A 27,881-nucleotide genomic window follows, 5' to 3' on the forward strand; every position below is an offset into this window, starting at 1 on the left:
TATCAAGGGCTGTCACTCTCACCTCTCCTCTGGAATCCAGCTCTTTTGTCCATGTTTGAACCAAGTCTGTATTGAGGTCAGGAGCCGAGTGGCCCTGGCGGAACCCAAACTTCAGCACTGTTGGGGCGTCTTCAGTACTATTGCTGGAATGTTGTCAGGGCCCGTAGCCTTTGCAATATCCAGTACCTCCAACTGTTCTGTGATATCACGTGGAGTCAATCAAATAGGCTGAAGATTGGCATCTGTAATGCTGGGGATCACTGGAGGAGGCTGAGAAGGATCATTCACTTGGATAGTTGCTGTGAATGCGTCAGCCTTAACTTTGCACTGATGTGCTGGACTCTTGCTTTGTTGAGGATGGGGATATTTGTGGAGCCTCCTTCTCTACTGAGCTGTTTAATCGTCCGACGCCATTCATGATTGGATGTGGCAGGACTGCAGAGCTTAGATCTGATCTGTTGGTTGTGGGATCGCTTAGTCTGTCTGTCACTTGCTGATTATGTCATTTGGCCTGTAAGCAGTGCTGTTGGGTGGCTTCACCTCATCTTCAGATTTTCCTGATGCTGCTCCTGGCATGCTCTCCTGCATTCTCCATTGGACCAGTGTTAATCCCCTGGCTCGATGGTAATGGTTGAGTGTAGCACGGTGATAGTGCCACACAACAGGATAGAGGTTGTTCTCAATGTGAAGGTGGGACTTCATCATCAGAAGGACTATGCATTGGTTGCTCGTACCGATACTGTCTTGACCAGCTCTTCAGGCAGTGCATTTCAAATCATAACAAAATGGTTTTTCGCATGTTGTCACTGGTTCTTTTGCCAGTCATCTAAAAACGTTGTTCTCTAGTGTGTCTGACCCTGTTATTACTGGAAAATTTTTCCTCATTCACTCTCACTGAATGAGGGATGGCACAGTGGCTCAGTGGTTAGCACTACTGCCTCACAGTGCTAGGGTGCTGCGTTTGATTCCAGCCTTGGGCGACTGTCTGCATGGAGTTCTCTCCGTGTCTGTGTGGGTTTCCTCTGGGTGGTTTCCTCTCACAGCCCAAAGATATGCACGTTAGGTGGATTGGCCGTGCTAAATTGCCCCGTAGTGTTCAGGGATATCAAGTTAGGGGGGTTAATCATGGGAAGTGGAGGGTTATCAGGATAGGCTGGGGGGTGGGTTTGGGTGGGAAGCCCTACAGAGGGTTGGAGTGAATTCAGTTGGCTGAATGGCCTACTTCCACACTATAGGGATTCTGTAATTACGTTGAACAAGCGACTGCTTAAACTTTTCTGTTCTGAGCAGACAGCCCCTGTTACTGTAGTCCCTCCACTACAAGTCTTGCAACTGTGCTGGCATTGCGATGATATCATTTGCACCTTCTCCAAGCCCTTAACATTCTCCCAAAGGGTGTCACCTGAAATAAGTCACAGCACTCCAGCTGGGGTTTACCCGGTGATTTAAACCGCCTGGTGGTGTTGCCAGACTGTAAATGGGCAAAATTGGCCTAATTTCTGCTTCACCTCTGAGGTCGATTGTTGCTTCCAAATGACCCATGCAGCACTCATTTGGTATTTTCCCTGGTACATATTTTGTCTTTATGCCCCACTCCCGCTGCTTCTAACTTTTAATAAAGCAAAGAGACAGGTATTTCAATAGCATTTTCCATAACCTTGCGACTCCGTTGGCTGAAAACATTTTAGGAAGTTCGAAGGTCAAATAAAAGCACAACAGGAATGCAAATCTTATCAAACAAAGATTGCAGCAGACTCACCCAATGATGTAGGGTTCATTCTCCAGCCCCGTTCTGGACTATTTGAAGGCTGATGCAAGCGCCATATAGAGAAAAGGTGAACCCACTGCCTTCCCACATGCCCATGAGCTATCCTTCATAATGTGGGGGCGGGGAAGGCATCGGAGAAGTTCAACTGCATTATACTTCTTGAGGCCTTTAAATGTGCAATCAGACACAACTCAAGGGCCTTATTCTGCCTCCACCACAGTTTTTAAGCTTGCAGACAAAGTCAGAAGCCAAGCAGTCATCTTGGCAGCTTTGAAAGTGTGGATACCTGTCAAAAAGGAATCGAGTAAGGTGGGGGAGATGGTCTTCCTCCTTTAGGAGGACCTCCATGTCCATTGGTAGCAATCCTTCCCAAATGTCTTTGTGTTTTGCACTTCACCCTCTGAAACTCAAACCCCACACTCCTCCTCCTCTCTTTCTCTCTCTGCAGTGTCCAAACCCTACCATTCCAGATCGATGGACCTATCTTCAAGTCCAGGGTTCATCATCTTCCTTTCAATGGACTACTTTGAATCTCATCAGTGACCATGCTGTCTTCTCTTGTCAATGAGACTACAGAACTACTGGCCCTCGGGCTAAAACATTCTGTCATCTAGGGCTGGAAATCCTAAACTTAAGTAATTAATGCCACCCTCAGTATGTTGTGGGGAAGAGGGTGTAACTTTGGTGACATACTGACCAATTCTTAGCTGGCAATGGGTAAGTAATTTATCCCTTGGTAAATTCCATCCAGGGGTTATCTTGAGTTTGTAGACTTGCTCACTGAGCCAGTATATTTGGTTGCAGACGTTTCGTCACCCAGCTAGGTAACATCGTCAGTGCGCCTCCGGTAAAACGTTGGTGTTCTGTTCCACTTGTTATTTATATCCCTCAGTTTGCTGAGGTGGTTGGCCTTGCTTCCAGTTCTGTTTTTCTTTGGCTTGTATATCGGGTCCAGTCAATGTGTTTCTTGATGGAGTTCCGGTTCCAGGAATTCCTTAGCATGTCTCAGTTTGGCTTGTGCTATTATGGATGTGTTGTCCCACTCTGGGTCTGCTATGTAGAGGACTCCTTCGTTATTATCAAATGCACAAGACTAGAAGAAACACATTGACACATAAACAACATCCTCACTGGAATAAAATTCACAAACGAAGAAGAGAACAGTAAGTGACAACCCTTCCTAGACATAATGGTGGAACATAAGAACAACAGAGAACTCCAGACGAGTGTATACAGAAAGACCACACTTACAGACCAGACACTTAATTGCATCAGCAACCACCCCAACACCCATAAACAGAGCTGCATCAGGACATTATTTAAACGAGCCATAATACACTGCACCAACCCAGAATTGCACAAAGCAGAACAGAAGCACTTCACACAGAGTTTTTAAAAAGAATGGATACCCAAAAAGCACAATCTGCCATTACCTCTGTGACAGACCGCAAGAAAACACAACACAGCCAAACACACTAGTCACCCTACCATACATCAGAGACATATCAGTGATGAGCACAAGACTACTCAGACCCCAAGGTATCAGGGTTGACCACAAACCGACAACCACCCTGTGACAGCTACTGACAATCATGAAGGATCCCATACCCACAATCAATACAACTAATGTAATATACAACATACGATGCAAGCACTGAGAGAAACATTGCATAGCCCAAGCTGGAAGAAAACTGACAATAACGATATACAAACATGAGCTAGCTACCAAGAGTCACGACCAATTCTCACTGGTCCTGGTAGGCACAGACAACAAGGGGCATGAATTCGACTGGGACAACACATCCATAACAGCACAAGCCAAACAAATACACGCCAGGGAATTCCTGGAGGCCTGGCATTCCAACCGGAACGCCGTCAACAAACACATTGAACTGGATCCGATATGTAAACCACTGAAAAACGGAACCAGAAGTGATGCCAACCACTCCAGCAAACCGAGATATATAAAGAGCGAACAAGACAGAACACCAGCGCTTCACTGGGGGCGCACTGACCATGTTACCTAGCAGGGTGATGAAACATCTGCAACCAAACACACTGGCTCGGTGAGAACGTCTACAACCTCATTCACAAGTACAAATCTCCTCAAAATCTTTAAAAGTGTTATCTTGATACCAATGCACCACAATACTTTCTTTTCTCAGGTTACAAGCCTCAGCCAATTTTGGAGAAACTACACTGGTATTTTTAAACCAATTCTCCGACGGGAGTCTTGATAGAAAGCAAGTTCAGACAGTTTCTAAAATTGGTGGCCAATCTGACCTTGACTCACTTATGCTGACTTGAACCCTGATGGTTCTTTAGCTGCCAACCAGTGACAGTGTGAATGCTTTTGATTTGAATAGCCACTTGTTAATGGAATATATTTCTTCAGTCCGCTTTCTCCTCCTGAAGATTGTCCTCCATGTGTACCAAATGCACCCCCAGTGCCTTGTTCAAGCAATGGTTATTCATCTCTGAGCACTGATGTATTTTTGGAAGGTTATTTAGTTGCATCGCACCCAAGGCAATCTCTCTTACAAGTGCCTATGCAGCTGAGCTAACATTCAATAGCAGGAATCCTCGTTGACTTTCACCTTGAAGATATGAGACAACTGACAGTGCTGCTAAGATAACCACGTTCTTTTAATCTCTATTACTTTTAATCAGATCAGGATACACTTTGAATTTCCGTTAAAATCTTCAACTGACTGCCACCAGTAAGGCTTTTGTATTAGTTTTGTGTAGAATTCTCACCCACTGGTCAACCAGTATAAATGTTGAACAATAGACAGGATGCAAATTTATATAAGAACCTTTCATAACCTCAGAATGTTAAAATTGCTTTGCAACCATTGATGTACCTTTAAAATTTAGCCACTGTTGTCATTAGAAAATGCAACAACCAATGTGCGCACAGGAAGGTCCCACAGACATTAGTACAGAATCCCTACAGTGTGAAAGCAGGCCTTTTGGCCCATGAAGAACACTGCTCCTTTAAAGAGAATCCCACCCCAATCTATGCCTGTAATCCAGTATTCCCCATGGCTAATCCACCTAGCCTGCATATCCCTTGACACTGTGGGCAATTTAGCATGGCCAATCCACCTAACCTGCACACATTTGGACTGTGGGAGGAAACCAATGCACCGGGAGGAAACCCACACAGACACGGGGAGAATGAGCATACTCCACACAGACCAGAGGCTGGACTCAAACCCAGGCATCAGTACTAACCATTGAGCCACCTTGCTGTCCCATATCACTTCGACTAATTCAGCTGTTTCAGCAACATTGATTGACGGGTAAATGTTAGTTGGGGTACAAAGAAGAATGTCAATTTTCTTCATCTACTTGGGTCATAGGCTTCTTATATTACAAAACACAACACTAAGATCACCCTTTTTGACTTCCATATTGTCATCTAACCTCTACGTTGCCTCAGTTCCTCTGCTGCTGAAACTTTCATCAACATCTCTTGCTAGCTCAATGCGCTTCTCACCATCTTGGCACATTCTGCCAGGCATTAACTACTGTCTGTGTCCTAATTTGTACTATCCCTTTCCTCGATGAACTGTATTGAAACCCAGTTGAGTAACACAACAATTTTGAAATTTCTTTTCCTTCTGTAAATCTTTTCATGTTTTTGCCCCTCCCTGTCTCTGTAATCCCTTCCAGCCCTATAATCCCTAAGATACCTGTGCTTCTCCAATTATGGTTCCTTCATTTTCCTGATTTTAATTTCTCTTCCAAAAGTACCTGTGCCCTCTGCTGCAAAGGTCATCAGATTTTGAATTCCCTTCTCTGAATACCTCTGCTTCTCTATTGTTTCTCCTTTAACATGCTTCCTAAAAGCTACATTGTTGACCAAGCTTCTGGTCATCCAGCCTTATTTATCTCCGAATGAGACTTAGCATCAAATTTTGTTTGACCACGCTCCAGTGAAGCCCCTTGGGATATCTTATGACAGTGAGGGTGCTGTATAAATTAAATTCGTTCTTATCTTTGTCTAAATGCACATGAAAGGGCAATACTGTCATATTTTAACGTCTCATCTTCAAGTTGGATAATCTTATTGCTTGAGGTAATATTGATCTGATTTCACAGGCTACGACAGATGACGGGGCCTTGGCTCTTTCCTTCAATGTTGTTCTCAAGAGCACCTATATTTAGAAAAGATCATTATGCCTCTTGGACAATGCAACATATTGCGCAGTGAACATGTTTCTTCCTTGCCTAGCAAATGCTAGTTTCATCCTTCCCTGCACTTTCAGTGAATGGCTGCAACTAAGCAGCAATTCATGAAGAAAGTGCACTGAACATTGGATCAATTGAATACTAATGTGCAAACATTGCAATGGAGAGAGATAATGGGAACTGCAGATGCTGGAGAGTCCAAGATACTAAAGTGTGAAGCTGGATGAACACAGCAGGCCAAGCAGCATCTCAGGGGCACAAAAGCTGACGTTTTGGGCCTAGAGCTCTCTGATGAAGGGTCTAGGCCCGAAATGTCAGCTTTTGTGCTCCTGAGATGCTGCTTGGCCTGCTGTGTTCATCCAGCTTCACACTTTATTATCTAAACATTGCATTGGGTCTGCTTTTTCCCTGCTCTTAAAACATGCAAAGCATCATCATAGGAGCACACAGATCAGGACGGCACCCCAGTCCCATGCCACGTTGCTGGAATGAGAAAGGGTGAGAAGGATAGATGAAATATAAATAAGTATTAAACAGTAAAATAAAATGATTAATGTTTAAATGTTTGGGACATTCCCAAGAAATCTAATATGGAATTCAGGAAGAGCTTCTTGAGCCAAAGATTGTAGAAGCTGCTCCCACAAGGATTAGTTGAGGTGAGTTGCATAGATACAGCAAGGGTAATCTCAACAGCTATGTGAGGCAGAATGGAATGGAATATCAGAGTTGGATGAAGTAGGATAGGAGGTGATTAGTGTGGAGCATAAATGCCATAATGAGCCAGGTGGGCAGAATGGCCTCTTGACGTGTACTAAATTCAGTGATAATTCCAAATTATGGCTTTTTGTTGTGAAGTGTTTTTGAATAAGGTCAATTGTTAATTTATTCATTCATTGAACAGGAATTCTATTCTTATAATATCCCAGTTGCTTAACTTCTCCGGCCAAATGCCTCACTGAGTCCTCTATATGATCCACTTGGTCATCAGACCTGACTTTAACTTGTGGTGGAGAGTTAGGATAGGTGGTGATGGGGTTGCCCAGACAAAACATTGGTTCATAAAGGATGAAGCCTTAGAGCTTTGCTTTCGTGCCCTTACACCAATGCCTGCTCATGATTGGCAGAATGGTATGCTCGTGTGTATAAACTGATTGGAGGTTAGATCGATGTTAGAGAGTCACAGAGACTGGTCAAGGTAAACGAGGGAGGAGACAGCATTGGCAATGTGCTGTTGATGGTGAGATGGCGGGACGTGGTAATAACCTCATACTGTTGGGGCTTTCTCGCATTTTTGTGGATTTTGCAGAGGCGCTCTCCCTGACCCGGAAGCAAGCTGTAACAATTAAAAAGAAACAAAATTGTCTTTGGGGTACTGTGTCACCACTGGTTTTTGCCAGTTTGTCTAGAACTCTGCAACCCTACTTCAGCCCACAGTTAAAATGGCGTGCACTCTTCCATGATTATATCAACCACTTCTAGTTAATTTAGGCAGCTCTTCCCCTGAGCCAGTCATACATCAGCTCATTAAAATAAGGAAGGTTAAGAATACAGTATAACCCTGCCTTCCTGCATGCTCCTACCAAAAGCAGCCAGGTAAATGAAGGTTGAAATACCTCCTTCTATTTTGATATTGGGAAGGAAGATGGTTTGAGTCACAATCTGAGCTCTCAGAGAAGAATCTCTGTCATTGATCCTGGGACAAGTAGTAGCCCTGATCCTACAATGTGAGGAGAGAGGTTGGGAAGCATTCTTCCTGGTGTTGGGCCCCTAATTGGTTCTCTCAGTCCTTGGAATTAAACACAACTGGCAGTATCCCAATGTTGTGGTCCAATCATAGCGATAGCAGCTTTACACCCTGAGCAGCCCCAAGGGAAGGACAGATGGGCGCTGCTGATAGAGGTCAAAGAATATAATAGTGCCTCAAAGTGGAGGTGTAAATCTAAATGGAAGTTTAAGATAATATAACACTGACAGGCTCCTTGGAATAGTGGGGAAATGTCCATTTCTACTTCCAGCTCTGACGGCTCCTTCTTCACCAGCCTCATATAGGGAGATATCCTGCACAGAATTGGCAGACTCCACGTATGGCGAAGGGCTAGGCTGCCAACCATAAGATACCTGTGGTCTCTCTCAGCAGGTCATAGATCTCTTTCCAGGCATACTCCCCCAATCGGGAATACATCAAGAAGATGTCCTAAAGGGTTCCTCAACCTCCACCCTTGACCAATTCCCTCAATTATTTCCGCATAACCGGTCTGTGAAAAATTTTGTTAAATCTGTTTAACAGATTAAGTATGAGATTACTACAAAGCAAATTATTACATAAAGCAAATAGACAGTGTCTACCCATATTGTATGAACCTTTTTAACACTAGTTTACAATTGGCGCGCACTTTAAATTGACTCATGGCCCGTCTAGTGCCATCTGATAATCATCAGTGATCAAGAACTAACTGACTGGAAAATAGAGATTCAATCTCCACTTGCACATCTTTGGGGTCAGCAGTTTTTTTTCCCCTCTGTCATTTTATCAGCAACTAAACAGTTATATTAAAAAAAACAAAGCAAACCTCAAATTCTTCATTTTGTCTTGTTTTGTAAATCAGTGCAACTACATGCCAAGTTTGGAAGTGATTTCATAAATGTGCAGAATACAACAATAACCATTTACAGATGTGCCATCCTTAATGCAGCAAACTACTTCCAGATGTTTTGTAAAGTGGAAGCTGGAACGAGGTAAAAAGTGAAGAAAACAGGTAGATTTCTAGAGTGAGCCTTGATATTGCGGAATGTCACGCGATTTCGCATGCAATATCAATTTATGGACTCTGTGACTCCAAACATGGAATTCAGAAACAATGGTTGTGGAAAGCTTTATTTTATCGAGATGGTGCACAGATGAGTGGCACCTGGACTTCATTGTCTGACAATGATCTAACCATTGTAAACTATTTATGAGGACAATAGGAAGAACTGCTCTGGTTACATGATAGACACAATGCACTGAATCTTATGTTTTTTTTGGCTAAGTGTGAGTTTCACAGTTTCTCCCACAAAGCCTAACGAGATTTCTCACTGTATCTGACCAAACTTGTCTCATTAACCACCTACCCCATACTTACGGCACCCCTCTCATTTGATTCCAGCCTCATTCTACCACTGGCCATACCTGGGCCAACTCACTATTGTAGGAATATTCCAGAATAGACTGGCAATCTTGGTACCATGCATCTTTAAAATGCCATTGGTCAAACACTGTCACTCTAGAGCTACCCTCCATAGTTCTTGACATTTGTCTCAGGTGGGGCAAACAAGGGAAATTTGGCACCCATCTTTTTGTGTGGAGACTGAGTGAATGGTCTGGAGCAGAGATGGGTTGTCTCCTTGAGCCAGGACTGACAGTGGCACCTAGGCCATCATGCCTATCCAGCCTGAGGTTGTCATCTGGATCTGTGAAGGTATAGCCATCTGGAGGAATGTGCAGCACTGTAAGAAGGCCAATGACCCTCTCCACTCTGCCTATGTGAGTGCCACCATCTTCTCCCTAATTCCTTACACTTGGGCTATCTTTGCTGCTGTACCCGGTTCCCACCCAAGGGTCTACCAGTTTCAGTATTGCCTGCAACATCATCTGTCTCACTCTCCCATACCCCAACCCCACTAACCCTGCTTGCCCTCTGTACTGAGCACTCACTTTGAACACATCCCCACCTGCACCAGAAGTAACAACAACAACACTTCCAGCTCCCTTAATAGCCATCTCGCTCTCATTCCAGGAGGAAGTCAGCCTATACTAGAGCAAGAAGAGTTAGTATGGATGGAGGCCTACCCAACCTTTGACTTCTCATCCTTATGATGAGAACGTCGTGATACTGACCGCCCAGAGTGGTTGACAAAGGCCCTGGACTATTATTGGTTGCTGTTCCTAACTTAATGCACTGGGTCCCCCTGAGTGAAGGCTATCTCCCTTGACTTGACTGAGGGTTACAGACAACTTTGACAAGTCCTTCATGAGGGGCCAGATGCAAAACGACAAGTCAGGGCAAAGCATTGGTGCTGCAAGTGTGCCAGAAGGTACTAAGTCAGTGAGCACTGGGGGCCAAGTGGGCCCAGAACAGACCTCTTGGTGGTGGTGAGTGGGCCCAACATGGACTCGAGTGAGCCCATATTTACTTTTCTGGGGCAAACATGGGACATGGCACTAGAATTGGCAGCTGCTCCAATGGTAGAAGCGACATCAGCGCAGGATAGGCCCAGCAGTGATAGACAGCACCTGAGGATCAGCGACTTCGTTGTTGGTTGAGTCAGCGCTGGTGACAGCAGAAGGGCATCACGCCAACATCGCTGTGGGCCCAATGGTGAGAGATAAGACTCTGATGTTGGCGTGTTCAGAGCAGGTGGTGGCGAATTGGTGGTGGAGGGGAACCTACCCAGTAGCAAATGATGGCACCTGAAGAGTCGTGACTTCATCGTTGTTTGGGTCTGGCGTACGTGGTGGCAAGATGGTGCAGTAGGGACAGTGGCATAAGCATCGCTAATGATGAGCTGGCTCAGGACTGATGGATTCTCTTTAACCTGTTCCTTCCTACTTTATTCTTATTCTTAAAACTATTCAAAATGGCCCCACATGGGTGATGACAGTGGAAAAACCTTTCACAGTATTTTACGGTAATAAAATGTGAGGCTGGATGAACACAGCAGGCCAAGCAGCATCTCAGGAGCACAAAAGCTGACGTTTCGGGCCTAGACCCTTCATCAGAGAGGGGGATGGGGTGAGGGTTCTGGAATAAATAGGGAGAGAGGGGGAGGCGGACCGAAGATGGAGAGAAAAGAAGATAGGTGGAGAGGAGAGTATAGGTGGGGAGGTAGGGAGGGGATAGGTCAGTCCAGGGAAGACGGACAAGTCAAGGAGGTGGGATGAGGTTAGTAGGTAGCTGGGGGTGCGGCTTGGGGTGGGAGGAAGGGATGGGTGAGAGGAAGAACAGGTTAGGGAGGCAGAGACAGGTTGGACTGGTTTTGGGATGCAGTGGGTAGAGGGGAAGAGCTGGGCTGGTTGTGTGGTGCAGTGGGGGGAGGGGACGAACTGGGCTGGTTTAGGGATGCGGTGGGGGGAGGGGAGATTTTGAAACTGGTGAAGTCCACATTGATACCATTAGGCTGCAGGGTTCCCAGGCGGAAAATGAGTTGCTGTTCCTGCAACCTTCGGGTGGCATCATTGTGGCAGTGCAGGAGGCCCATGATGGACATGTCATCTAAAGAATGGGAGGGGGAGTGGAAATGGTTTGCGACTGGGAGGTGCAGTTGTTTATTGCGAACCGAGCGGAGGTGTTCTGCAAAGCGGTCCCCAAGCCTCCACTTGGTTTCCCCAATGTAGAGGAAGCCACACCGGGTACAGTGGATGCAGTATACCACATTGGCAGATGTGCAGGTGAACCTCTGCTTAATGTGGAAAGTCATCTTGGGGCCTGGGATAGGGGTGAGGGAGGAGGTGTGGGGGCAAGTGTAGCATTTCCTGCGGTTGCAGGGGAAGGTGCCGGGTGTGGTGGGGTTGGAGGGCAGTGTGGAGCGAACAAGGGAGTCACGGAGAGAGTGGTCTCTCCAGAAAGCAGACAGGGGTGGGGATGGAGAAATGTCTTGGGTCGTGGGGTCGGATTGTAGATGGCGGAAGTGTCGGAGGATGATGCGTTATATCCGGAGGTTGGTGGGGTGGTGTGTGAGAACGAGGGGGATCCTCTTTGGGCGGTTGTGGCGGGGGCGGGGTGTGAGGGATGTGTTGCGGGAAATACGGGAGACGCGGTCAAGGGTGTTTGTGAGGGATGTGTTGCGGGAAATACGTTGTTTTTCTCACTAAACTACAAATGACAATAAATTCATTCATTCATTGAGCTCTGAGAAGCAGCCTGGTTTAGTTTACGCTGTTAATACAGATTTGCAATTAATAATGTGCTTAACAAGCAATAATCCCCTCAATTGACAACTCATTGCTGCCCTGGTGAGAAATTCACTTTGAAGTCCTCCAAATCTAGAAATGAGTTGCAAGGTGCTCCTGATATTGAGATATAGTCCTTGCTAGAAGGGTTGCCTCAAATCTCACAATAGCTCCATGTCGCTCAGGCTTCAAGAAGATTCTGCCTATGTGTAGACAAAATGTGGTTTAATTCCTGAGTCAGGTATCAACTAATTGTGAAGATCAAGGAGGTGACAGATGTCCAAAAGTTTTCATAGAAAAGTTATTATTTGTTGTTCAAAGTAGGAATAGACTCAACAGCGCCCCGACTCTCACAGGCACATCTTTCAAGAAAAGATTGTGATGGCATTTATGCATTGTGATTTTCAAGAAATTTTTTGGCATGAAGTGATACAAGTCAGCCCATAACCCTTTTTATTCATTGAAGACACTCCCCCTTTGATGCATTGTGATGACGGGAGAGCAGATAATTCAAACTGGGTTGTAAAACAGGATTATAGATTTTGTGAGGTGAGGATTGTAAATATGGATGAAGATTTTATACTCAAAGCATTCAGAGCTATAAAGCCAACAGATGTTTGTTGATAGATGCTAGACCATTGGGTCGGGGGGTGGGGGGGGCGAGGTTTGGTGGGAATCGGTGAGCAGAGTTTCATCTCGGAGAGGATGTGGTCCAATGAACAACATAAGTTAAACTTAATGGCGGGTGTAGCTCAGAGGCTGTCAAGCACATGAATGATAGGTGAACAAGACACAATCAGGCAGAGAGAGTATGCAGGGGAACACTGATGGGATGAACTTGAGTAGAGGCGTGAGATCAAATTTTGGCAAGAATGTAGGAGAACTGAAATATTCATACGAGTTGGTAATGTCCATGGAATGCACAAATGGATGTCTAACAGTACAACATTAACTTCAAAAGTCTCCAACTGAATGAATTAATGAGTCTTTGTATTTGTTTTTCCATTTAGCCAGTGTTTCTTTCATGGAGGCGTGTGAGGGGCTGCAGTATAAATTGTTAATGCAGTGCAAGCTTTGCATTCACATTTGTATTGAACATGCAGGGACAGCTAATCCGAAACAGGCTTTGCTGCAGTCACACTGTGGTGATGGTAGGGGGGTTTGAGCACCGAGGATAGGGGAGGAGGATGCAATATGGGATCCTGCTGATGCCACGGTTCTTTCATGGGCATGAGGTTACCTGAGGTAGAAGTTTGGTGGTTTGAGTGGAGATTAGTTGTGGGCCCTAAGGCCTGGGGTGATGTTTGGAGGCCTGAGGGGCGTTTGGGTCGAGGATGATTGGAAGAGTTGGGGGTAGGGTGTCCAAACTTGTGGCTGTCTTGAGGAGTCACTGGATCTAGTAGGTTAATCGAAGAGCACTCAACTCTTGGGTGGAGCAGTCCTCAAATGGAGTTAGTTATCAGGCATCCCCTCTCTGATTCCACTTGCTGAGTTAAAACATTATTAAGCCTCTCTGCTTTTAATTTCTACACTTTTGATGACTATGTTTTCATATGTAAAGGCTCTAGGCCTTGAAATTCTCTCCCTCAAATATTACATCTCGCTACCTGTCTTCCTTCCATTATGATGCTCATACAGCTATTTGTTCAAATTGTTGGTCATCTGCCTTTTTATCTCTTTGTACTCAATTTTCATTCAATATGATCCCATTACAACCAAGTTTGGAAGAAGGGTCCCGACCTGAAACATCAGCTTTCCTGCTCCTCTGATGCTGCCTGGCCTGCTGTGTTCCTCCAACTTCACACTGTGTTACCTCAGACTTCAGCATTGGCAGTTCTTACTATCTCTCTTTGAAAGGTGGATAATTGTCTACATTCCACCCTGAGGTTAGTTATATCAGAGTAAGGTTTTTATCTAAACATGCTTCTTCAATTCAGTATGTACTTGACCATATGTGAAGCTATATGAAGCTTGTTAAATGTCAACAAGTCAGAAGTTAGTTTTGTTGTAAAATGCAGTTTATGGACCAGACAAAATCCCCTCAAAATATACTAAGATGACAGCTTAGACCCTAACTTATTCTTATTTTAAAAACAAATGCCAAACATTGTGTTCCAGATGCAAAACCCACTTAATTCATACACTCATTAAAATACAGCAAAAGAAATTGGGGCAGCATGGTAGCTGAATGGTTAGCACTGCTGCCTCACAGCACCAGGGACATGGGTTCAATTCTGGCCTCAGGTGATTATCTTGTGCAGAGTTTGCTTGGTATTTCTGTCTCAACCTTTCTTCATAAAATAAGCCAGGACCAAATACACCCCTTAAAGCCATAGTATCACCAACAAGTAAACCGAAAAACTTACTAAAAGGAAAAAATATATCTTGAATCATGTGACACAAATGCTAGCATGCAAACAAAATAAATTATAGGATGGAAGAGGAACTGATAGAGGTTGAACTCCGTAAATAAAAGAATAATAATTTGGTGGTCTTGGTGTTCCAGTGGTGCTGTGGCCAATGCAAGCTGGCTGTTTATCTGGAGGCAGTGACTTTTAAACTGTAATCTGATCCTTTCCTAGAACGTGTGCTATGGCACTTGAAACTCCTTTTATTTTTATTTTTTCTATTTCTATGACATATTCCAAAAACTTAACAGAGATAAAGTCGAAGCTTGAAAATTAAAAAAAAGACTTTCAGGAGAGAGCTGATACTGTTGCAAACTCGGGTCTCGACTCTGACTTGCCTACCTGCTGTAACTACCTTTAGACCTGAGGTTATCTGACAATTGAGATATTATTGAAACAAATACGGTAGTTTTCAACACTCCATTTTGCATAATGGGTTTTGGTTAAGCTCCTTTGTCTCTTGCAATTTCTACAATTGAGATGCCTGTTTGTTTGTTCCCCGTTGATATTCAAAGACGTTCACCAATAGCAAATGTGAAATCCTGCGTAGATCTGTCCAAACTCCTGGCCATCCACTTCAGGGGATTCTTGGCCAGTTTTCTGGGTCAGGTGATTTCTGCAGCCATTTTAACAGTGTCTGGGCGCATTTAAAGTTGTTTTCTTTTAAACCAAAGATATTAAATCAGTCAATGCAGGTGAAGATTAATAATCCTCACATTGCAACATTGGAACAATCCAGTGAAGTGACTCAGCGTGTTAGATGTGCTATAATTGTCATGACATTCATATTTATCTTTAGGCACTGCTAACATTTCCGATACATGCCAATTGTTCCACATTGCATTTGAAAATAAAACAATTAGTCTGTCGATAAGTGGAAGACAACAAAACAGTTCGAGGATTCAGATAATTAGGATAAAGCACAAGAGCTTTCCATATGCGATTTGTACAATGACTACAATGCCAGTTCTGACTTGCATTCCTCCTCGCATTCTGTCATTTGGTATAATAATGCAAACATTTTTTCAATGATGCTAAGATCCTGAATTGACAATTTCAGTGTTCTCATTGTTTCTGATTTTAAAAAGAAGTCAGAACAAAAGTTGGTTGAAAAGTGGCCCAGACTAATTAAGTTTACCATGTTTATCTTGTTGGGTCCTCCCTATAAAGCCACATGTACTTTTCATTAAATAACTGATTGCAGTTAATTACAGAGTTACGCAATAGAAACTGCTGACTAGCTCCACATATGGCTATGGTGGCATTACATTAACCACATGAAAATATCTTAATCATTACAAACATTACAGGGAAATGTAACTCACATTTATGTTTATTTAAGAAATATCACTCTTCATTCTGTAACCAAGGAGATAAGTACACACAACACACACACTCTGTTTTTCATCACTTCATATTTCCAATGAATATACAAGAAGATTACAGTACACATGGTTATGCCGTGTGGAGATGAGGATTTCGATCACAGGCTGTAAAATGGGAGCTATCACTCAATCAGAAATGCTGTTAATGACATCTACAGTTTCAATTAGCCATGCACTTTGTTGCAGGTATTGGACAACTTTGACTTATAATAACAGATAGAACAAGCTGACTTCATTCAAGAGAACTGAAAGACAGCTTGCAGTTTTGGGAAAGTTGAATCTTAATGCTGCCTTCTGGAAGCCAATTCTGAGTGTTTAGGAGAGCCATGTGACAGCTGTTTCAGATTGTTTTGAATGTTTGAGGGATGTGTTTCATGAATATTATTTGGGATACTTTAGTGACATGTTGGAGCATGGTGGATGGGTGACTGTCCCTTGTAGCAAAATACAGCTTCTGCCTATAGAAGGAATGGGTCAGGTCCTTAACTCCAGGCCGCTTTACTTTTTAAAAACTAAATATAAGGGTGAGCCAGATCACATTCTATTTCTTAGCTATTGGCTCTATCTTTTTTGTAAGCAACAGTTGAGATTAAGCCAGTTATTTTGTCCAGTTTATTCAAATAGACCCCAAATTGAGCTTTCAAACTCCTATTTGGATCTTCACTAAACTTGCCTACATCATAGCACCTCTCAAATCCATTTTTTTGTGTCATGCTATCCATAGTCTATCTAATAAAAACCTCATTTACCTTTCTCTTACCTTTTAGACTCAACAATTCTAATGCATTTCTCCACAAATTTGAGGTCATTCAAAACTTTGTTTCCCATTTCTCAACTCAAACCAAGTCCTGTTCCCTACTCCCCCATGTGCTTACTGACCTACAATGCCTCCTGGCCAAACATGTCTTAGCTCTAAGAGTCCGATCATTGTGTTCAAATCCCTTCATCAACTTGCACTTCTGTATCGCTATAATCTCTTCCAGTCTCACATTCCTCAAGAATATCTGTCTTCCTCTAATTCTAGTATCGTGAACATTCTTGATTTAACCCTTTGATTTTAATTGCTCCTGCATTGGAGAATTCAGTTGCTTCTGCTCTAAGTGTTGGAATTCTTTCACTGTACGCCCTTGTTTCTCCACCCCACTTTGCTTCTTTAAAGTGCCAGATTTCTGTTGAAGATATTAGCCATCTGACCAAATATCTACTTACGTGACTCGTAAAGAGTAAAAGGTTAACAATTGAGCATGTATGTAAGAAGCTGTGTCACTGATGATGTCATGAACACATGATGGCGTAAAGGCTCTACTGAAGGAGCAACAGCTCAGACCCCATTCCTAGCTAGAATGTATGTAGTTAGTATCATGTAAATAAAACATTACTTTGACAAGTCCTCATACCTTAACCATTTACATCTCCTTCATGAAGAACCATAGATTCATATGGCATGGAAACAGGCCTTTCAGATTAACTCGCCCATGCCAACTAAGTTTCCCAAACTAAAGAAGTCCCATTTGCCTGCATTCGACCCATATTCCTCCAGACCTTTCCTATTAATATACCTGTTTAAATGTCTTTTAAATGTTGTAACTGTACCTGCATCTACCACTTCCTTTGGTAGCTATTTCCACATATGAAGTACCCTCTGTGTGAAAAAAATGCTCCTTGGGTCCTTTTCAAATCTTTCTCCTCTTACCTTAAAATATGCCTTCTAGTTTTGAACTCCCTGACCCTCGAGAAAAGATCATTGATATTCACCCTATTCATGGCCCTCATGACTTTATAAACCTCTATAAGGTCACCTCTCAAACTCCTGCGCTCCAGTGCAAGAAGTCCCAGCTTATCCAAACTCTCCTTGTAACTCAATGCCCACAGCCCTGACAACATCAACGCCAGACAACCTAGTGCACTCTAAACATCCCCAAAGACACCACATGACAACAACAACTTGGTGTAATATTTTGTTTCATAGTTCCTTTATGAAAACACTCCATAAATTCTATAATGTTAAAGGTGCTTTATAAATATAAATGTAATGCCATCCCAATGAAGCCAAACTGGGCCGTGTGTTTACTAAAGTTGCATCACATACTTTGATGTGGATTGCTTAAAACCAGTAAATTTCAGTGTCACTAATTGTCTATGGTTACAGGCGCTAATTCTTTTCAGATTCAACTTCAGAAATCCAAAGTATTTCTGCAATTTATCTGCAAGATGTGAAAAGATTGTATTAGATTACAGGAAGACGCCAAGGTGCAATAGATCTAAAGCAGTGTTGCAAAAATGTATCTGCACATTCATCTTTCAGACCTCCTGACAGTCTTTGGGCCAATCCTTTCAACATTTCTTTTAATACTGATGTGAACAGTGACAGGGTTCAGAAACCTGTTGAATTGCCTTTGCAGGAAAAGGAAAGCAAGTGGATATCAATGACCAGATTTTAATGATTTTCTCATTAGCACTTGGCAAGGGCCAAATGTCAAGATTGTCATTGCCACATGTTAACTGTTACTGTCTGTAATTGTCTGTGTACACACAGAAACACAGACACATACAAATAAATACACATATACATAAAAACGTAAGCATGCACACACACAGATAGATACACATATATCAAACATTTGGAGCAATGCTCAGAAATATAAGGACTTATGTACATACATTGGATCTCATATACTCAAATAGTGAGAGACAAATGGAACAAGATAAACCCATTCACTTTGGTAGGAAAACCAAATGTAGAGTATTTCTTAAACAATGAGAAATCGGTATGTAGATATTCATAGGGGCTTATGTGTCATTGTCAATGAGTTAGTGAATACAGTTGTAATAAGCTATGAAGAAAGTGAATGGATTATTAGATTTTGTCTGTTGAAGAGGGGTGAAGTGCCTCGATTGTACAGGAGTACTTGGTTAGACGTGACCTATAGTAGCATGTGCAGTTTTGATCTCCTTATCTCAGCAAAAGCATTTATTGCCATAAAGGGCACTGAAGTTTCACCAGACTTATTCCTGGAACGGTAAGACTATTCTATTAAGAAACACTTGGTACTCTGTTCCTGCTTCCTCTAATGTGTCTAAGAATGGGAAGTGATCTCAATGATACCTACAAAATATTTAAACGGATAGATAGCATAGATGCTGGCAGGATGTATCCCGGGTTGGTAAATCTTGAACCAGAGGCTTAATTTAAAACTAAGGGAGTGCCATTTAGGACAGAGAAGATGAGAAGTTCTTCGGAATTTTTGGAATTCTCTATCTGAGGGAGATGTGGAAGCTCAGGTTTGGAGTATAAATAAAGATTGGTTACCAGTAGCAATATGGTTTTTATGGACATTATGTGTAAAACAAAACTGAAGTGTTCCATCAGCCATGATCATATTAAATCATAGAGCAGATTTAATGGGCTGAATGCCCTCCTCATGTTCCCATGTTCTCTACTTCTAATATCAATGAGAAATGTAATTAAAAGAAATGAGTGCAATTGAATAATATTTGAGAAATTATAGTAATTTAGGGTTTTTTTGGTGAAAACACTTTGCCTTTTAACTTGTTGTATTATACCTCCTTTTTATTTCTCTTGATGGAGAATGGGCTAAATATAATTCCATGGTTCAATGTTTGGAATGGGATAGTCATGTGTTCCTTCATTCATTTGAAAGCTACTGAAATGCATTTAACTTCATTAAGAAAACTTGCCTCAAAACTTAAACCTGGGACATCCCTCCTAGTTGCCACTCCCCCTTTGCACTTATTGGATGAAGGTCAAAAACAGAACAGTATAAACTATTATATTGCAGTCCTTTCAAATACATCAGTATTTACATTGCCAAAAAAGTGCTGAAAATTGGAAACGTCCTAAAAAAAATTAGTGACTATTGACACTAGTTTTCACCTGCAATGTATATTGTTGAACTATATTGAGTGTAAAGCTTCAACAAGCTCAGAGCAAAGCCATATATTGGTTGCCACTTGTTAGTGCATCTATTACGAGCTGCCCTCTCAATGGATAAGATCTCATGATACTCATTCAACGAAGAGTAATGGAGGTCTCCCCAGTGTCCTACGCATTAGTTATCTCTAAGCTTGCATCAGGAAGCCAAATTAACAGGTCTTTCTTGCATTGCTATGTATAAATTGGCAGTTGTATTTCTTACAAGGGCAGTTACACTTAAAAAAATTACTTTTTGGCTGCACAGTACCATATGAATTTGGAACAAGAGAAGGCCCTTCAACTCCTTGAGCTGCTCCATCATTCAACAAGATTGTGGCTTATTTGTTTGCATTCTGAATTCCACATTGCTATTGTGATAATACTATGGGTTTTAGAGGCCTGTTCTGTTTTTTTTAAAAGAAAGGTTTTAAGATAAAGGCAACAAGATGTCTATTGAAAACTTGTCACGTGAACAGCTTGTGAGGCCTTGTTTTTTTTTAAGGTTGGAACAATGGAAGCAGCCTGAATGGGTGTAGTCAAGCTCTCGCAGAACCAGGATTTTTAGCTTCTTAGTTTGTCAGTACAGTTGTTGCTGGGTCTATTGCTGTAGTATATCTCTCCTTGCCACACTCTTTCAGAGTTCTCTTGATATTTTTCCCTCCTGGAGATGCATGTGAGACAATCTGTTTTCTGAATTTGCCTTTTGCCAAGGGTGTTTATGGGATGTTACTTTATTGGAAGAATTAATCAATTATAGTCACTGTGTCTATTATTTTGTTAAATTTTCCAATAGAGTTAAGCCATTCCAATTCTTTCTTTCTTTTGCTGTATTTTAACTATAGTGGATGAAATAAGTGTGGTTTGCTTTAAATCCGGTAAATTGACAATCAAATTGCATCTGGTATTCAATATCTTACATTAAAATAAGAAAAAAGTTAGGGTCTAGACTATCTTCTGTATATTTTGAGAAGGTTTGGTCTGGTCCATAACAACTGGATCAGCAATGCTTGTTCTCTTATTGTGCATTTTACATTTCAGCCTGATAGGGAGTTCTGTACGAATGGTAAAACTCACTCCCATAGCTGTTTGATAATCCCTGCTTATTAGTTTGTTAGAGGACAGTTATAAATGCTCTTATTCTTCTATAGCCTTGACTTGTTTAACACATTTGCTTACATTTTCTTCTTCCACCCTAGTTCCTAATATTATTTAGGTAGCTGTATATTCCTAAAATAGTGATTGATAACCTCATACCTATTGGTAAAATTCATATGAGTTTTCTTTCTAATTTTCAATTATATTCCTCTTTGTCTACTACCATTAGGATATCTCTAATTAGCACATTGTATTGTCAAACATCTTTCACCCTCATCCTTTCTATCTACAACATTTAATTGACAGTTTTTTTTATGTGGCTATGTTTCTAACCACAGCTGCTTGCACACGATGGGTTATTGCATCCAGATTCCACGTTTAATTTTGGATGCTGTTTCATTATCAACGTTTTATAATCTGTTGTTTGACTGTTATTTGTTTCCTAGCAATATGCCTTGCATAATGCAATGAAACATGAATGTGCTAAAGATAAAGATATACTTTATGATATGACTTTCAAAATGCAAAGCAGTGAAGACCATCAAAATCTAGAGACAAGCATGTAACTGATTAGGAGTGAGAGCAACGTTCAGTAAAATGTTATATATATGTATCATATATGTGCAAATAACAGTATTGAAGAGTGTAAGAGAGACTTACATGAGGAAGAGTTGGAACTATTTGTTATATGGGCATAGAGTAGCCACAGCCTAGTAAAACCAAGGCAACCTCAAAGATGTATATGCCCAACAACCAGAGAATCACAGGGGCCCATAATTCATGAAGCAATCAACAGGGGCAAGGCTTGATAATCACAAAGCATACAGACACCATTCTCTTAAAACAGAGATAGTAAGAACTGCTGAGGCTGGAGTCAGAGATAACACAGAGTGAACTGGAGGAGCACTGCAGGCCAGGCAGCATCAGAGGAACAGGAATGTTGACATTTTGGGCCACGATCTTTCTTCAGGAACCCTTTGCAGATTTTCAGAAAGGTCCTGACCTGAAATGTCAACTTTCCTGCTCCCCTGATGCTGCCTGGCCCACTGTGCTCCTCCAGCTCCGCACTGTTTATTTCCTTAAAACACCTTAGTTTGACCTTTAATCACGTCTTTTACCTTTTTTTGCTATCTGATGTCATTTACCAGATATTCCTACCCCCTCATTGTCTATTCAGCAGCTTTAGTCTTTTTTTCCATTGGTTGCACTTTGGTTCAGTAGGTTGCCTGCCCAGTGTATAGGTCCTTTCTATCAGAGTACCACTGCTAGTCCTCCATGCCCAGCCCAGTCTTTCAACACTCATTCAACTCTTTGTCTTGCCCATCCCTGTGCCGATGAGCATGTAGCTCTGGCAGGCATCCCAAGATTTCAACTTGTTGAGTCCTAGATTTTTAAATTTAGTTCCTAATTTCTGAGATAGGAGATAGTAAGAACTGCAGATGCTGGAGTCAGAGTTAATACAGTGTGAAGCTGGAGTATCATAACAAGCCAGGCAGCATCAGAAGAGCAGGAAAGCTGATGTTTCAGTCCCAATGAAGGGTCCCGACCCAAAACATAAACATTCCTGCTCCCCCAATCCTGCCTGACCTCCCGTGTTCCTCTAGCTCCACCCTGTATTGATCCCAATTTCTGATATTCCCTTAGCAAATGATCACAATTAATATTAATTGATCATAATAGAAGCTGTAAATGGAAAAGAAACACATTTGAAGGGGATAAGATTGGAACTGGAGAAACTATTCTGTGAAAGTTTCACCAACCAACTGCAGTGGGAAATATAAACAGAGTCCAGCAGAAATGTATCCAACAAAATGTAATACCAAAGTAACCTTTTTTTTTGTTCATGTCTTGGATCCAGCAGGAAATTAAATAATTGGATGCCCTCACTCCCACTTCAACATCACTTGCTCCCTTTACCTCAGCAGCAGACAAGTTGAGTTTCAACCGCTAAGGTTGCTATCTCCCTATTTGTCAAATCTCCATGGCTAAAACCTTTCAATTATGCACTCCCTCTTCATCTTCGCAAAGCTGTGGTTAGCAATCCGGTGTTCTCTTGTAGATGGCAACTTTACCCTCACCGCTAATAAACACATTTGATACCATCTGTGCAAGGTCATTGTCTTTCTCCACCTCCCTATGGCTAGCTTTCACCACTGACTAAGCATTTGATTCTCCCCTTCTTGCGCCAGTATTTTCCCTGAGGAGTAACTACACTCTGGAACAAATTACCCCAAAATTCTTCCCCAATTTCTACTTGTCAGATGATTTTATATTACTTTCGAGCTCTAAACTTCTGAGCAGATTGTCTTAATCCCGGAACTGGATAAAACCTTGTTTGGAAAGTGGAGTTGAGGATTATCAGGTTAACCAAGGTCTCATTGAATTGTGGAACAGACTTAATATCCTAATTCTGCTTCTGTGTTTTATGGTTTTATATGGGGCAAACAGGACTCAAACACCCATAAAATCCTATATATTACTGTCCTGAGGTTATTTGCATTTTATACTTTTTTATTGGTAGAATTGGCTATTTTAGTTCTTGGTATAATACAATTGTTTGAGATAAAGATTATATTAATTATTCAGGGTGGAATTTAATGACTCTGCCCCGTTCTTGCCCCCCGAGGCAGAGCTGGGGTCTTCAGAGTAGGCTGCCAGGGTGCCTCGGCCTCCTGCCTTGGACTTCACGGGGGAAAGGGCACCTCCTCTTTTTCTATGCACAGCAGGATGAATACCCTCCTCTTTACATCCTCCCCCTTCCATTCCTTACCAGGGTCTGCCAGAGTGTCTCCAACAAGACTAGCCTACTCCCTTTCTTCTCCATAGATGGATTTTTGTCAACTTGTTCAGCGCTGCCTTTCTCCTTTTTCTCTGGTGCAAAATATGTTTATTTACAGTTAGCTTGAGGTCTGTGCCAGCAGTGGCCACTGCCCCCGGTGGCGCTGCTGGGACTGAGAATCCATCAGTCTTATGATTCACTTAAGCCCTTAGCAACAGATGCAAAGGCTAAGGAGATCCAGTGACAATCAAATAACTGAGTGATTAGGACTTAATCCCCTCAGATCTTCTGGAAATTGCAACAGTGGAGTTACCAACTCTCTAGCCTGTGGATATTGTTGTAGACATTAAATTCAGCCTTAAATTGAGCTTGATATAAGATTAATTTGTAGGCAATTAGCATTTAGCTTATTAATGACTATGTTTTATTATATCCTAAACACCTAGATCTGATTTTGCCATGATGAAATTCATCACCCTCTATTCAGCTAATTTTAATTTGTCCTTTCAATCTGGTTAGGTAATAAAGTGCTTGAATTAATTAAATAATAAATTTAATTTTCAACTTTGCTATGTATTAGATTAAAGGGACTCGTGTGGTACAGTGGTAGTGTTCCTTCCTCTGAGCCAGGAGGCCAGGTTTAAGTCAACCAGTGCTGGATGTGGGTTACAACACCTCTAAGCAGATTGATTAAAAAGTTTATAATAATGTAAACAGAGAGCTGTTGAAAGTTTACATAATGACAAATATGAGATTTAACGCAATGTTATTCAGCAGGAATATTTCAGTCAGATTTGTAGGCAGCAAATTTATGATCAGGACAAGCATTCAAATTACACATTTTGGTCATGTTTAAATGCTTTTACATGGTTTCTCTTCCCAATGCACTCAAATTTATCTTCTATCTTCTCTAAATGTAAGCTTGTCCAAATTTCTACGCCATTGCCTGCAAGAAATAAGTCTGTTCTGAGCAGTTTTTTTATTCTTAAAACAAACAAAATAGGAAATGCAGAAGAAATTATAAAAAAAAGTTTGTAGTGATGCTAAATTGAATTTGGAATGACAGATTTTAGAAAATGACAAATGAATAATGTTTAAGGAAATCACTTTATTTCTGAGCAATTGAACATAACTAATTTGTAAGAAGCAGAGCTATTAAACCAGTGAGCAGAGATAAAGTGAACAACTAACAAAGAAATGTGTAGAAGAAGACCTCAAGCTAACTGTAAATAAACATATTTTGCACCAGAGAAAAAGGAGAAAGGCAGCGCTGAACACAAAATTAAATCAACTCCATAGTCATAACATTCTGCGGCTTAAAATACTCATGGAATTTGGCAACACAGTTAAGGGAGTGAGATATAGCAATGAGGAAAGAGTTGACTGATGTCCCCATGCCAGTATTTCAAAACAAAATTCAAACTTAGTAATACTTTTGGAAAAATATATGTTTAAGATGTATTCTGTACAGATATCAGTGGTGTAGATGACAAAAACCTTGATAATTATTTCTGTTGGTAATTCTGCTGCAAAGATCAAAGGTATTTAAATTACAGTCGGAAACAAAAAAAAGTTTAGTAATTGTACCACTGCAACACTTGATGAAGAAATAAAGAATTTGCAAAGAAATAAGATAAATTGGAGAAATAATATGCAGAATATTAAAATGCTAAACTAAGGAACCTGGTCATTTGTGATTTCTGAAAGCGGGAATCAGAATAAAATGGCAACAAGCAACATGAAAGGTCTTGTTTGATGGAATGCTGAGTACGGTTTTGGTACAGAGAGTAGATTTTTCTGCCAACTGGACTCTAGTAGTGCAGAAACAGATGTTCTATTGGAAGTAGCTCATCAAACACATGTTGTGGCCAAAGTTCCAATGCTCTGTTATTAAAGATTTTGCCATTGGGAGTAAAGGACAGCAAGCAGGTCTTTCAGCTGACCACTAACTAATACTTCATCCTTTTGGCTTTGATGCAAATGAAAGGGAGAACATCGGGAAACTGCCTTTAGCCTCCTGATTGGTTTTGGCTTTAGTTTGTCACTAAAGTTTGCAATGGGATACTGTCCAATTCCAACCGGGAATCCAGCTCAACTGTATGTGGTGCTGATATTAGTAAAATCTTAGCTTTGTAAGCCATGTTCTGATAATATTTATGTCTACCAAACCAACATCAACCCTAACAAAAACAGATTTTCTGGAGAAACTCAGCAAATCTGTATTCTGAAGAAGGGTCACTGGACTTGAAACATTAACTCTGCTTTTATTCCACAGGTGCTGCAAGACCTGCTGAGTTTCTCTAGCAATTTACAGAGTCACACAGTCAGACAACACGGAAACAGACCCTTCGGTACAAATCATCTGTGCTGACCAGACAACCCAATCTGACTTAGTTCAATTTGCCAGCATCTGGCTCATATTCCTCTTAAACCCTTTCTATTCATGTACCCATCCAAATACCTCTTAAATGTCATAATTGTACCAGCCTCCACTGCTTCGTCTGGCAGCTCATTCCATACATGCGCCCCGCCTTTGCATGAAAAAGTTACCCCTCAGGAATGCAATTCCTCAGGCCTTGACGTTGCCATGTAGTTGCTCTTCGGAAACAGTCTCTCCTTCCTCCTTTTTAAGGTATCTTTGTTTTTGATATTTTTAAATAAAGTTCCAAAAACAATGCAAAAACTTGTAAAAAAAAAGCAGTTACTGACCCAAGGAAGTGAGTTAATCTAGCTTAGCACTGAAAGAAATCTCAAAACCAAGAGCAGATCTCACAGCCAAGATCCTCTATCCTGTCCACCATTATTTAAAAATTTTTGTTTTTATTTCAGATCTTCAGCTTCTGCAGTTCTTTGTTATATTTCTGCTGCATGCATTTAAATTTTGGGTTGCCCATGAGAGAGGCCAAGTGGACATTGCTGTATTTAACTTCAATCAAAGTCATAAATGACAGCCTTTTTGACTGCATCAAATATAAACTTTCCATCTCATCCTTCTTGACTTCTTTGCATCTTAGGTAGTTGACTACATCCTCTTACTCCAATGCCTCTCCATTGGCATCCAGCCAGGTAGAACTACTCTCAAGCAGTTTCACTCTTACCTACCTCAGCATAACCAGTGAATCACTTGCAATGGCTTTCCCTTATGAATCTGCAACCTTAGGTAATGAGAGCTCCAACAACAAGTGGTGATGGTGAGGAAGGACAGTTAGAGTAGTCACATGGACTCTATGTGGAAAAAGATAGCGCCCTCGGGGTACGAGAATCTCATGGGAAGAAGGAGCAGTCAGACAAAGGTCTTCTCATCCCACAGACTTCATTCCATGTAAATATTGTAAATACTTCATTGTCCCCCTTTAAATTCCCTTTGTGAAAGTAATTAACTTCTACCAGTAGGATGCAAATCGCTGCATCATGATCTTTGGGCCATTTGTGTGTTGAAAATCCAATTGTACACATTTTGCTGGTGTCCCTGAAGAATCTATCCTTGGTTCTACCCAATTCCTTATCTGCATGCTGCTTCCTAGTGACATCATCTCGAAGCGCAACATGAGTTCCCACATGATTGTGATTATCTCAATCATTTATGGCTCCATTGAAAACAAAAACAGATCTCCATTCTGCATTCATATATCCCTATATTCCGTTTGTCAAACATGGCATCCTCTTAGCCTCAATGCTGAAATGAAGATCTTCACAAGTCAGGCATTTCAAAACAATTTTGTCAGAAACAATTCAATACTTTAGACAAAAACAACTAATCTCCTTTTGCATTTTTATGATTAATTAGGTGATCAAAGGAACTGGGGAAAGAGCAGGAGAATTGGGTTGAGAAGAATATGTTTGAGTGGTGGAGCAGAATTGATGGGATGAATGGCCTAACTCTGTTCCTCGGAGACAATAAGGACTGCAGATGCTGGAAGCCAGCTTCTGTAGTTGTGAGGCTAGAAACGCACAGCAGGTCAGACAGTATCAGTGGAGCAGGAAAGTCAATGTTTCAGGCCGAAACCTTTCATCAGAACAGTCTTGACAAAGGGTTTCGGCTCAAAATGTTGACTTTCCTGTTTCTCTGATGCTGTCTGACCTGCTGTGCTTTTCCAGCCTCACACCTGTAGACTCTAATTCTGCTCCTATAGCTAACAGCCTTATATATTCCTCAGTGTCTGTCTGGCAGGTGCTTTTATCTGACCTACACCATAATATCTCTAAGGCTGCAGTTTTGCTGTTGGAAACCTGCTAAGTTTCTGGGGGGATGGCTGCAGATAATCTTGCAGATTGCTTGTTGAATGGCCCCAGACCTTGAAGAGCTCAGCTTCAGTCAGCATCACCTTGGTATGGACAGCAGCAGCCCAGACTAGCTTATTCATAGATAACAGCAGGGCTGCTAGA

Source organism: Stegostoma tigrinum, chromosome 18 (assembly GCF_030684315.1).
Source record: "Stegostoma tigrinum isolate sSteTig4 chromosome 18, sSteTig4.hap1, whole genome shotgun sequence".
NCBI lineage: Eukaryota > Metazoa > Chordata > Chondrichthyes > Orectolobiformes > Stegostomatidae > Stegostoma > Stegostoma tigrinum.